The 12,323-nt window shown below is 55.2% G+C and overlaps 1 protein-coding gene across 3 annotated transcripts in view; it reads left to right on the forward strand.

The window, feature by feature from the left end:
- Positions 1–3,051: 3,051 nt before the first annotated feature.
- The window catches only part of TP53I11 (tumor protein p53 inducible protein 11), a 33,356-nt gene continuing 24,084 nt past the window's right edge, over positions 3,052–12,323 (forward strand). For 2 of the 3 annotated variants that reach the window (XM_068169966.1, XM_068169965.1), the window contains exon 1: positions 3,052–3,232. The gene's annotated coding sequence lies outside the window, so the exon portion shown is untranslated. Of the gene's footprint in view, positions 3,233–3,460; positions 3,495–12,323 lie in introns of those variants that run through there. The other variant, XM_068169967.1, reaches the window with a different exon arrangement.

The following is a 12,323-nucleotide window of genomic DNA, read 5'->3' on the forward strand; positions in this document are numbered from 1 at the left end:
AGATGACACAAGGGCCCAACACCCCAGGGCAGAGCAGGAGGCTGTGGCACCCCTGGGCTTTACCTACCCCCTCTGTGTTTGCAGGTGGCCTCTACAATCATCAGGCCCAATTGTGGCCATCAACACCACCATGGCCATAAAACCATGTCCCGGAGTGCCATGTCCACACGTTCTTTGAACACCTCCAGGGAGGGTGACTCCACTACCTCCCTGGGCAGCCTGTTCCAATGCCTGACCACTCTTGCAGGATAGAATTTTGTCCTAATATCCAACCTAACTCTCCCCTGGCACAATTTCAGGCCATTTCCTCTTGTTCTGTCACCTGATTCTAGGGAGAAGAGACCAAGCACACCTCACCCCGACCTACTTTCGGGGAGGTTGAGCAACGAGCCTCCCCTTCTCCACACTAAACAATCCCAGTTTCTTCAGCCACTCCTCCCAAGACCTGTTCTCCAGACCTGTAAGACCTATTCACAAAGCTGTTGAAGGGTCTGACCTGCTTTGATGCAGCTCCAGAGAGGGGCAGAGCTGAGAGTATGCTTTGTGGTGGTTGTTTTGCCAGTAAAGCACTCAGCATGGAAGACAAAGGCTCTTCCCAGGCCTCTGTGTGAGGAAGAGGTGAGTGGGTGGGAGCTCTGGGAGGCTCCCCCCAAAAGCCACTGCTGCAGAAGGGCCTCTTTTGTGGCTGCAGATCCTGTCCGAGGCTCTGACAGCCCCAGAGCTCCAGCTGACACATTAGGCAACATAAACCTTCGAATCCCTGTGAAAAATGATGTTTGCAGCTTCTGAACCCCTCCCCCAGGGTGAGCTACCCAGGGAGAGCTGCCTGCTCCTCGCTGCTGTCAGACAGTTCCGGAGAGATCTCCCCAAATGCAAATTGCTCCTGCCAGGAGCCGGCGCTGACATATTTTGACTTCCCTTGTTTGGCAACATTGCAGCTCCTTCATCTCAATCCTGTCCAACTTGACTGTTTCAGCCCTGACATCTTGCTTTGCCGTTCCATGATCGTACTCCCACCCCCAGCAAGCCCCGATGGAGCACCTGGAATATTTCATCTCCTCCCCTCCTCCCCCGCCCCCCCCCCCCCCCCCCCAGCATCTCCTGGCACAATCGTACTGAAAAGTCTGAACTTCAGCGCAGGAAAATGCTTCCTTAGCTCCACATCAGGTCTGGATGAGGTTTGGGACTGTGCATTTGTTTGTAAGGTATCAAATCTGCAGCCTTTTGGGGCTTTTTGTTTGTTCCCCTCTCCTGCAGCAAGCCCAGGGATGGAAATGTCAGCTATTCCCTCTGCAGAAATGTTCTGCTTCCTAAAGATTCGTTATTGCCTGCTGTGAAATGGGAGATTTCAGTCCAGTTCCCAGGCAATGAGCCCTCAGTTCCTCAAAGGACACCCTTGTGTTTGCAGTGACCTCACCACGCTGGACAATTCCCCGGTCAGGGTTTGTTCATGGGGTCACAGCGAGTTCAGAGGTTCCCACCCTATCCAGCCTCTCTGTGCTTCCCTCTCCCCATTCCCCCCCGGGTGCATTGCACTTCTCCTGTTTCCCTGCTCCTCCTCCAAACTGGACCAGTGAAATGGGCTGGGTCGATCCAACATGCCAGAAACCTCCCCCAGACACCCAAGGAGTGGCCTCAGGATGGAGTCAGAGCTGCCCCTGCTCCAGGACCACCCCTCCACGTCCTGACTGCTCCGATGTTTGCTGTTCACTGTGTTGTCAGCCTCCTCCATTACAAACTCATCTGCTCTAACCTATCCTGCCCTTTTTTGGCCTTGGAGCATCCCTATGGAGCAACCTCATGATGGGACCATTTCTCCAGGGCAGGCTCTGGCTGAGGCTGCTCTTCCAGCAACCTGTGCAGCAGCAGAGCCAGGTTCTTCCCCTGCATGGACTCACTTGGAAAAAAAATGTGTGCTCCTCCACACTCACATTTGCTCTCTTTTGCCTTTTACAAGGAATTGCATAACAGCCCACAAAACCACGTCCCCATCCCCAGAATCACCGTTTGTGCTGCAGGAGATTGTGGCAATCCTGCTAGCCCTGACCCTCTGAACATGCCGAGACGAAACAGCCCTCTGGCAGCTTCTCAAAGGGATGGGATTATAGAATCACAAAACCATGGAATCACTCAGGTTAGAGAAGGCCTTTAAGATCATCTGAGCTCCCCAGTTCAAGAGACACAGGGAACTGCTGGAGAGAGCCCAGTGGAGCCTACAAAGCTGCTGAGGGGCCTGGAGCAGCTCTGTGAGGAGCAAAAGCTGAGAGCCCTGGGGCTGTTGAGCCTGGAGAAGAGCAGCCCCAGAGGGGATGTCAGCAATGCTCAGCAAGAGCTAAAGGGTGAGGGGCAAGAGGATGGGGCCAGATCCTTTCCAGTGGTGACCAGTGATAGAAGAAGGGGCAACAGGCACAAACTGGAAACCAAGGGGTTCCATCTGAACATGAGGATAAATTTCTCTGCTGTGAGGGTGCTGGAGCCCTGGAGCAGGCTGCCCAGAGAGGTTGGGGAGTTCTCTTCTGGAGGTTCCAAACCCAGCTGGCCATTGTGATCCTGAGAAGGCTGCTGTGGGTGACTCTACTTCAGCAAGGGGGTTGGACAGGATGGTCTCCAGAGGTCCCTTTGAGCCTCCACCATGCCGGGATTCCAGGATTCTCTGACCATCGAGCCCAACCATTAACCCAGCACCGCCAAGTCACCACCACACCTACACCTTTAACCCCTGCAGGGACGGCGACTGGGTGGGGCAAGGAGCCTTTCGCCGCTTCCATTTACCAATTTACTTCCACACCTCCACCCCCGCGCCCCCTCCTCCCCGCCGGGATCCAGCCCCCAGACACTGCTCTTTGTTCTTTCCCCCATGCGTAACCGGCGTGTACGCCACGCACCGCCTGGCCGGGGCAGGCAGCCGGGCCGGGAGGATGCCGGGGGTCTGCCGCGGCGCCGCCGGGGGGCCGGTGCCTCTCTGTCGGGCGGGCGGTGACGGCGGCGGCGGTGGCAGCTGCGCGTCCCGCCCGCCGGGGGCCGGCCCGGGCGGGGCGGCAGTCCCGGTAAAGGCGGCGCCGGGCGGGGGCCGCGCTCAGTCTGGGCGGTGCGGGCTGCGCGGCTCCGGTCCGTGGTCCCCCTACCCCTTCTCAGGTCCTTTCCGCGTCGGTTCTTCCCATGGGACAGCCGCACCGAGACTTCAGGACCCCTCCGCGCCCCCGCTGCCGCCGCCGGGACCTGCGTTAGGGCGGTGAGTAGCGGGATGTCCCCGCCGCCACCCCGCGGCACCGGGTGAGGGAATCGCTTGGGGAGAGATGCGGGGGTTGGTGGGGTGACACGGAGCCCGGCGTGGCCGGGACCCCTTCGCAGGAGGCCGCTGTGTGCAGCTGCCGGCTGAACCCCGCTTCTAGGAGTGTCCTCAGTGGCTTCCCGGAGAGAGGCGGATGTATGAGTGGATGGACGGACGGACTGGAGAGGAACAACCCTTGCACGGCTGCGGCGGGACCGGCTCCGTGCGTGGTCTGGGTGGGATGGGTGGAGGAGCGGGTAGTGGAGCGCTTGCAGCCTGGTGGGATAGCGGCAGGTTGCCTGTAGGTATGGGAGGGGACAGGAGCTATGCCCAAGTGATGCTTAGTTGGGTCCCTTAGCGGTGAGGGCTTTGTCCTGGCTGTCGCTCCACTCAGAGGCTAAAGGAATCCCGTGAGGCTTCTACCCTGGAAGCGCCCCCCCTGTTCTGCTTGCCTGGGAAAAGTCACAGGAGGACCACGGTCCTCGAATGATCTCCGGTGCCTGAAAGAGGAGGTTGTGTCCTGAGCCGGGCTGTGGTCAGCCTCAGTGCCGGGGTTGGAATGAGGGAGACTGGCACGGCTCTGCTCCTATGGGGTGCAGCCGTGGAGGTGTGCTGGGCAGTTCTGGCTTGGTCGTGGGTGATGGGATGATGCTTGGGCTGGGGATGGAAGGAGAGGGATGGGGTGAGAAAGTGTAGCTGGGGATAGGAGGTGGGACAGAGGTCCTGCCGTCGTGGAGGGGGACCAGTAAGGTCAGCCAGCTCCTGTCTGCGGAGACATCCACTGAGCTGAGCAGTGCGGTGCTCTAGGGCAGCACCTCTTGGAACTTTCCAGGTGAGCAAATCAGGCTGAGGAATAATTAGCACCTTACCCAGCACCTGCTCCGTGCCTTGCTCCAGCACTGCTCGGGTTTGGAGTTCCACCTGAGAGCGTCCTTGTCCCTCTTGCGGCTGCCTGAGAGACGCGGCCGGCGGAGCCCCAGCTGCCAGGGATTATCTGGCTACCATTTAATCCCTCTCCTCTTCTTGCCAGAGGCTGGGAGCTATGAATGCCAGCAGCAACCAATGCCTTGTTGACTTTAGGGCTCCCACCAGCCCAGCTGAGCCATGAGAAACTCCAGGCTCCACCAGAGACCTGGCTGTTGTGGACTTGGCATCAGTCCTGCGCTCAGTCACTGTGTCTGCACTGAAGCAGAGTCAGCTGAATAATGACGTTTAGGGCCTGTGGGTGAGGAAAGAGGTTTCCAAACAAATAAATCGTAGTTGCACAGCAGGCAGAGGAGTCCTCGCCCCCCCAGGAGGAAGTTTGCTTAGAGAGGTTTTGTCACACACCCAAAATAAACAAGGTCCTAAGGCTGGGAATGGAGTTGTCTCGACTAGCTGCACCAGTTATCTCAGCTGGGTTCCATAAATGCACCTCAGGGTTTTGCAAGGGATGTCGTGGCTCTGAGTGTGGCAGAGAGGGGATGGATGCTAATGGTGGCCAGGACAAGTGGGTCTTGGTTGCTTTCAGAGGTGCCCATGCAGTGTCATCCTTGGTCCTCTGTGTGGAGCGTGGCCAAGGGAGTTCTTCCCTGGGTAGGTGGTTTGTCCCAACCAAGAGGCTGAAGAGAGATGATATCTGTTGTGTAGTCTCAAGGGAAATTTATCCTTTCTGCTTGCAAGAGGATGTAATGTAGCAATGTGAGCAGAAGAGTGTCTCCAGGTACTTGGATTGCAGAGGAGCTGGGGAGGGGAGCAGGGGGAGGGGGGCATTGATCTGTGGGAGCATCAGCAACAGAGATGCACAGTGCTGGGAGTTGCTGCCTGCTTGGAGCTGCTTGTGGGGTTAGGGCCTGATCCAAAGAGAGAAGTTCTTCCATTGTCCTCAGTGAGTAGTGAGTGCTGGAGCATGCAAAGTGCCCAGGCCACCTCTGCAGCTGGTGTTCCCTTATCCTGCAGCTCGCTGAAGGTCAAAGTGGTTACCGCTGGTAGATGGGACTGGGAGGGATCATAGCATCGTAGAATTGTCAGGGTTGGAAGGGACCTCAAGGATCATCCAGTTCCAACCCCCCTGCCATGGGCAGGGACACCTCACACCACAGCAGGTTGCTCACAGCCACATCCAGCCTGGCCTTAAAAACCTCCAGGATGAGGCTTCCACCACCTCCCAGGGCAACCTGTGCCAGTGTCTCTCCCCTCACGGGGAAGAACTTCTTCCTGACATCCAATCTGAATCTGCCCAATTCCACATGGATGGTTCCACCAGCTTTAAGCTGTTTGGATCATGATCTGCTCCTTGCTGTGTGTGTGTTTGGTAATGCCTGAGAAATATCTACATTTCTAAGGAGAAGTGCTACATTCTGTTCTGACACCAGGACCCAGGAGGCTGCATGTGGACCTGGGGGCTCTCTTGAGCTGCCATAAGTGAGAGGAGACCCCCAGGACTATGAAGTTGAGGTGTCTGTCTTCCTGGTACTGCACTGTTCTCGGTTTCAAGGCTTCCCCTGGCACAGGGTGAGGGGGGATTGAAAAAAAGGAGCACACGTGCACCAGAAAGATGTTGAGATTGTTTATGTTCTGCTGCTGGCCCAGGGCCAGGGGAGCAGCTCCACGACCTTGGCACTGCTGGGACATTATTTATAGAAGGCAGGTCTTCTGGGGCTTGTGTTTCTTGACATAGGAATGTGCAAATAACTCATGGGAGGAAAAGACCAAGTGCTGGCCCCCAAATATGTTGGGGCTTTCTCCAGAACAGGAAGAACAACGCTTGAGAGGTGGTGACCAGGTGTTCCCTGTTGGTGCTGTTTCCTGCCTTCCCTTGGAAAACCTTGGCTTGGGGCCTGGTCCTGGAGATCACAGCCAGCACGTCTTCGCTCCGTGCCTGAAGAGCTCTCGCTAAAAGGGATGCTACAAGGTGGCCACAAAGACAAATCCAGCTACTGCCAGAGTCAGTTTGGTGGCTCAGACATGAAGGGAGATGATAAATGACGCTCTGGCCGTCTTGGGTTTCTTGTGATTGTGAAGCTCTTTGCCATCTGGAAGGGTTAATGGGTTCCAGGGTGTTTCACTGCCCATCTGTGGTGACAGATGGAGAGAATGAGGCTGGGAGATAGGCTGGGGCTGTGCTGGACAGCCCACCACAGGAGCCTGTGCTGTTCCCACAGCCCTGGCTCTCAGGGCTCTGATAAAAGCCCAGTGGCAAACTTTCCCCCCGGGGTTTCACCCCGTGGCTGCATTCCTCACCCTCCCCGCCCCGAGTGGGAGGTTAGGCAAATCCAGAAGTGACTTTTGGTCCCTCTATGCAAAGCAGGCATTTACTGAGCCTGTTTGTGCGCTGGTTTTGATGGGGAAATCCTCACCTAGGCTCTCATCTGTGCCAGATCTTGTGTACTCTGCTTTACCCAGCTCATCTAGTGGGGCAAAGCCAAGAACCCGAAGGGATGTCCAAAGCCACCAACAGAGCCAGTGAGGAAGCTCTGAGCCGGGAAGATTCATGCTGCCCACCACTATGGTTGTGGGAAGGATGGAGGAGAGGTGTGCCACCAAAAACTGGGAAATGGTCAAAAAGATTGTGGCTGGCTTTAGTGTTGATGGGGAGAGGCTTCTGCTGGTGGTCACCTTCTGAACCTGTGGGGCCAGAATCAGATACTTGAGCACAGGGACAGGGAGGAGGCTGCAGGGCTGCTTAGAAGTTTTAGTCTGGGTTTTAGATGAAGGTAATGCAAGTCACAGGCAGCAAGGAGAGCATGAGGAGAGAGCCAGCTAGAAATGAAGCAAATGCTCACCCTGGCCTCCTGGAGAGGGCTATCAGCAGGATGAGCTGATGTGGACTGAGGGGCACACCGGAGCGTCAGCTGACACTGGCCTGCAGCAACCCAAGGCTTTGTTTGATGGGATCCTGTGTTTTACAGGGAGATTAATTCCCTGTTGCAGCTGCCTGCTGCTGCCCACAGGACAGAAATCCTGCCTTTTCTCATTAAAATCAGGCAGCACATCAACTGCCTGGCCCGAGGGACAGGAGAAGGCAGGTGAAGGCAGAGCAGCACCCAAAACCTTGCAGCTCTTTCGTTTTTACCATATCCTGTCTGACCTGAGAGTGTAAACAGCCTGAGGCTGTCTCAAGCAGCTGAGCAAGAGACCCACAGAAAAAAGCCACAAATCTTCAGGAAGCTGTGGGTGACTCAGCTGGTGGTATTGGCTGCCTACATCTTCATTCAGTAGCCTGTGATGGCAGCAGGAGTCCTCCTCTGGAGTGGTGCCATCTGAGGAGTGAAGTGCAAACCTCTGGGTGCTGGTTCTTGGTGGTCATGGGAAGATTGGAGAAGCTTTCCCAGATGTGGGAGTTGATTTGGACCATAAAGCTGCTGCAAACCCTTGCTGGGTGCTGCAGTCTCTGTCTGGGCTCACCACTGGAGAGGCAGATGGCTGTGACAGAGAGCAGGTGGCTTCCTGAGGAGGTCTGCCTGTGCACACCATGCTTCCTGCCCTGGCTCCCTCGTGGCCAAGAAGGTGCTTTTGACTCACCATCCTGGCTGTCTCACCACCTGCTGAGGATGGTCCCCTGCATGGTGTGGCTGCAGAGCCAAGGGAGATCTGTGGGAGATGTCTTGAGCACAACCTGGGGGCAGGTGCTCTGCAGGCTGTTTGCTTAGGAACCACTGCATTTTAAAGGTCCATGACTTCAGGTCTCACTGGATCCTTCTGTTGAAGCATCTGCCCTGGTGGAGCCACACCTGGAATACTGTGTCCAGTTTTGGTCTTCCCCAGTTCAAGAGAGACAGGGATCGACTGGAGAAAGTCCAAGGGAGAGCTATGAGAATGACTGGGGGACCTGACTGTCTGTCTTGTGAGGAAAGGCTGTGAGCCCTGGGGCTGTTTAGCCTGGAGAAGAGAAGGCTGAGAGGGGATCTGATCAATGTCTATCAATATCAGAGGGGTGGGTGTCAGGATGAAGGGGCCAGGCTCTTTGTGGTGGTGCCCAGTGATAGGACAAGGAAGAATGGGTACATGCTGGAACCCAGGAAGCTCTACCTCAAGATGAGGAGAAAATTCTTTGTGGTAAGGGTGCTGGAGCCTTGGAGCAGGCTGCCCAGAGAGATTGTGGAGTCTCCTCTGAAGACTATCAAGACCCACCTGGATGTGTTCCTGTGTGACCTGCCCTACGTGATCCTGCTTTGTCAGAGAGGATTGGACTCAGTCTCTGGAGGTCCCTTCCAATCGCTAAGATTCTGTGACTCTGAGTCTCTAGCTGCCTGGCACATCTTTCTGGGTCAATGTTGGGTGTGTTCCATGGGGGTAGATATAGAATCATAGAATCAATAAGGTTGGAAGAGACCTCAGAGATCATCAAGTCCAACCTATCACCCAGCACCTCATGACTACTAAACCATGGCTCCAAGTGCCACATCCAATCCCCTCTTGAACACCTCCAGGGATGGGGACTCCACCACCTCCCTGGGCAGCACATTCCAATGGCTAACGACTCTCTCAGTGAAGAACTTTCTCCTCACCTCCAGCCTAAACTTCCCCTGGCACAGCTTGAGACTGTGTCCTCTTGTTCTGGTGCTGGGTGCCTGGGAGAAGAGACCAACCCCCACCTGGCTACAACCTCCCTTCAGGCAGTTGTATGCAAGCTGCCCTCTCACAGAGAGGAGAGGAAAGCTCCAAAACCACAGCACTGAGTCCAGATGAGCTGGATGGTGGAGTTTGGTTTGTGTCCTAGGAAAAGAAACATGAAATGCTGTAGAAGCTGCTTAATAGCAATGAAGAGCATCCAAGCTTTGCTTCACAGCAAGCAGTAGTGGAAGCCTGCCAGGAGTCAAAGGCTTTGCTGAGCAGGATTGAAGACTGTAGGCCATCTGTCTGAGCAGCATTCCCAGGTTGTTTTCATGGTGAGTGAGAAGAAAGTGTAGCTGCCTTTAATACCAGAATTGTTAGTGGAGTCTCTGGAGGTGCTGGGCACGGGTCTGGCATGCTTTGAAACAGTCAGCAGCTGTGGTGTGTCCTCCCTCCATCCTCCTCTGTTGCCCTGCCCAGCTCAGCCCAGTGCTGACTGTGCCTTATGAATCTGTTCTTGCCTTGTCTGCTGCCAAAGTCCCATCATGAGGTCAACCAGTCCCTTCCATGAGCTGTGTTAGTCTCCATTGTTTCCAAGTGGGATGGATTGAGGGTTGATGGATGGAGCAACCACAGAATCATGGAATGGTCTGGGTTGGAAGTGACCTTAAAGACCATCTAGTTCCAACCCCCTTTCCATGGGCAGGGACACCTCCTACTCGACCAGGTTGCTCACAGCCTCATCCAGCCTGCCTTTGAATGCTTCCAGATGTGGAGCCCACACAGCTTCTCTGGGCAACTCTTCCAGTGTCTCACCACCTTTCTGGGGAAGAATTTCTTCCTAATGTCTGATCCAAATCCATCTTCTTAACAGTTTGAAGCCATCATCCCTTGCCCTGTCACTCTATGCCTTTCGTAACAAGTCCCTCTCCAGCTCTCCTGTAGCTCTCTTCAAATGTTGGAAGGCTCCTGTATGGTCTCCCCACAATCTTCTCCAGGCTGAACAACTCCAGCTTGTGCAGTCTGTCCTCATGGGAGGGGTGCTCCAGCCCTCAGATCATCTTTGTGGCCCTCCTCCAGACAAAGCAATTGAGTGTATCTCTCCTCCACATCACTGTGCAAACCAAATGCTCCTCATAAGTGCCTGCAAAGAACATAGAATCAATAAGGTTGGGAAAGACCTCAGAGATCATCAAGTCCAACCTATCACCCAACAACACCTGACTAACTAAACCATGGCTCCAAGTGCCACATCCAATCCCCTCTTGAGCGCCTCCAGGGATGGGGACTCCACCACCTCCCTGGGCAGCACATCCCAATGGCTAACAACTCTCTCAGTGAAGAGCTTTCTCCTCATCTCCAGCATAAACCTCCCCTGGCACAGCTTGACACTGTGTCCTCTTGTTCTGGTGCTGGGTGCCTGGGAGAAGAGACCAAGCCCCACTTGGTCACAATCTCCCTTCAGGGAGTTGGAGAGAGCAAGAAGGTCTCCCCTGAGCCTCCTCCAGGCTAAGCAACCCCAGCTCCCTCAGCCTCTCCTCACAGGGCTGTGCTCCAGACCCCTCCCCAGCCTTGTTGCCCTCCTCTGGACACCTTCAAGTCTCTCAATGTCCTTCTTGAACTGAGTGGCCCAGAACTGGACACAGGATTCAAGGTGTGGCCTGAGCAGTGCTGAGCACAGGGCAGAATGACCTCCCTGCTCCTGCTGGCCACACTGTTCCTGATGCAGGCCAGGATGCCCTTGGCCTTCTTGGCCCCCTGGGCACACTGCAGGCTCATGTTCAGCTTACTATCAACCAGTACCCCCAGGTTCCTCTCTGCCTGGCTGCTCTCAGCCACTCTGCCCCCAGCCTGTAGCACTGCCTGGGGTTGTTGTGGCCAATGTGCAGAGAAAACTTTTCCTTATGTCCAACCTAAACCTGCCCTGGCTCAGCTTAAGCCCATTTCCTCTCATCCTATCACTGGTTACTTGGGAGAAGAGATCAGCAGCAGCCTCACTCCATCCTGCTTTCAGGGGGTTGTAGTGAGCAATGAAGTCTCTCTTCAGCCTTCTCTTCTCCATACTGAACAGCCCCAGCTCTCTCAGCCACTCCTTGCACATCACATCCTCCTCCTGTCCTTCTCTGGGCATTCTCCATGGTGTTTCCTGTCCTGAAGCTGGTACCTCTGGGGTATGGCTCCCAAGGAGAGGGTGCTGTGGGGAACAGTGGCTCGTGGTGCACTTGGTACTGCTCTCTCCAGCTGTGAAATGCTCTCATGCTGGGCCGGGGGCAGACTGCCTCTGCGTGGGGTGCTCGCTGCTCCCCTGCTGGCAACCAGCAGACCTCTCACCCCTCAGAGGCATTGCCTTTGTCAACCTCCTTGATATCATTTCCTTCCTTTGTGAGGAGAGCTTTCTGAAGGGTGCCTGTGTGCCAGCTGCTGATAGGGCAGGTTAGGAAGCCCTGAAAGAAGGTCAAGATGAAATGTCACACGCTCTCCTCAGCCAGGGGAGGGAACAAGCCTTGTTGATCTGGGCACAGTTTGGGGTTGGCAGCTCATGCATAAACAAAGCTGCACTCACAGGCAGGCTGCTGCATGCACCAATGACTCTTCCCCTGCCTTAGCAGCAAATATTAAAGCAAAGTCAGGTTTGTGCTGGGGGTGGGGGGTGGAGGGTGTGTGTGATGAAAGCCTGTGGCTTCCTCAGGGCTGCTTGGCCCAAAAAAACACATCAACAAAGCACAGAATTAGAACGCTGAATTAACCAGGTGGGAAAAGACCTTTGAGATCATCAAGTGCAACCTCTCACCCAACACCATCTGATCAACTCAACCATGGCACCCAGTGCCTCAGCCAGGCTCTTCCTAAACACCTCCAGGGATGGGGACTCCACCACCTCCCTGGGCAGCACATCCCAATGGCCAATCTCTCCCTCTGGGAAGAACTTTCTCTTCACTTCCAGCCTGAACCTCCCCTGGCGCAGCTTGAGACTGTGTCCTCTTGTTCTGGCACAGGTTGGAATTGTTTTTGTTGGAAAAGACCTCTAAAATCATCCAGTCCAGCCATCAACCCAACACCACCATGGCCATTGAACTGTGTCCCCCGAAGTGCCATGGCCACACATTTCTTGCACACCTCTGGGAATGGGGACTCCACCATCTTCTTGGGTAACCTATTCTAATGCCTGACCACTCTCTTTCCATAAAGAAATTCCCCTCAGCTTTCCTCCCTGTGTGGCACCGTGCTGAGCTGAGCTGCTTTGGTGTAAGCTGACCAGGAGCATCTCCCAAGAGCTTCTGCTGTGTGGTGGTGCTGATATGAGGTTCTGCCACAGTGCTTTCTTCTGCCAGCAGGCAGTGAAGATGGATGGGGAAAAAAACAATGTCATCACAGAATCCCAGCGTGGTGTGGTTGGAAGAGACCTTTGGAGATCATCTTGTCCAATCCCCCTGCTCACTCAGGGCACCCACAGCAGCTTGCCCAGGATCTCAGTGGCCAGGTGGCTTTGGAAGCTCTCCAGGCAAGGAGACTCCAC

Source organism: Melanerpes formicivorus, unplaced genomic scaffold (genome assembly GCF_026170545.1).
Source record: "Melanerpes formicivorus ecotype bairdi unplaced genomic scaffold, bMelFor1.0.p_v2 SCAF_251, whole genome shotgun sequence".
Classification (NCBI taxonomy): domain Eukaryota; kingdom Metazoa; phylum Chordata; class Aves; order Piciformes; family Picidae; genus Melanerpes; species Melanerpes formicivorus.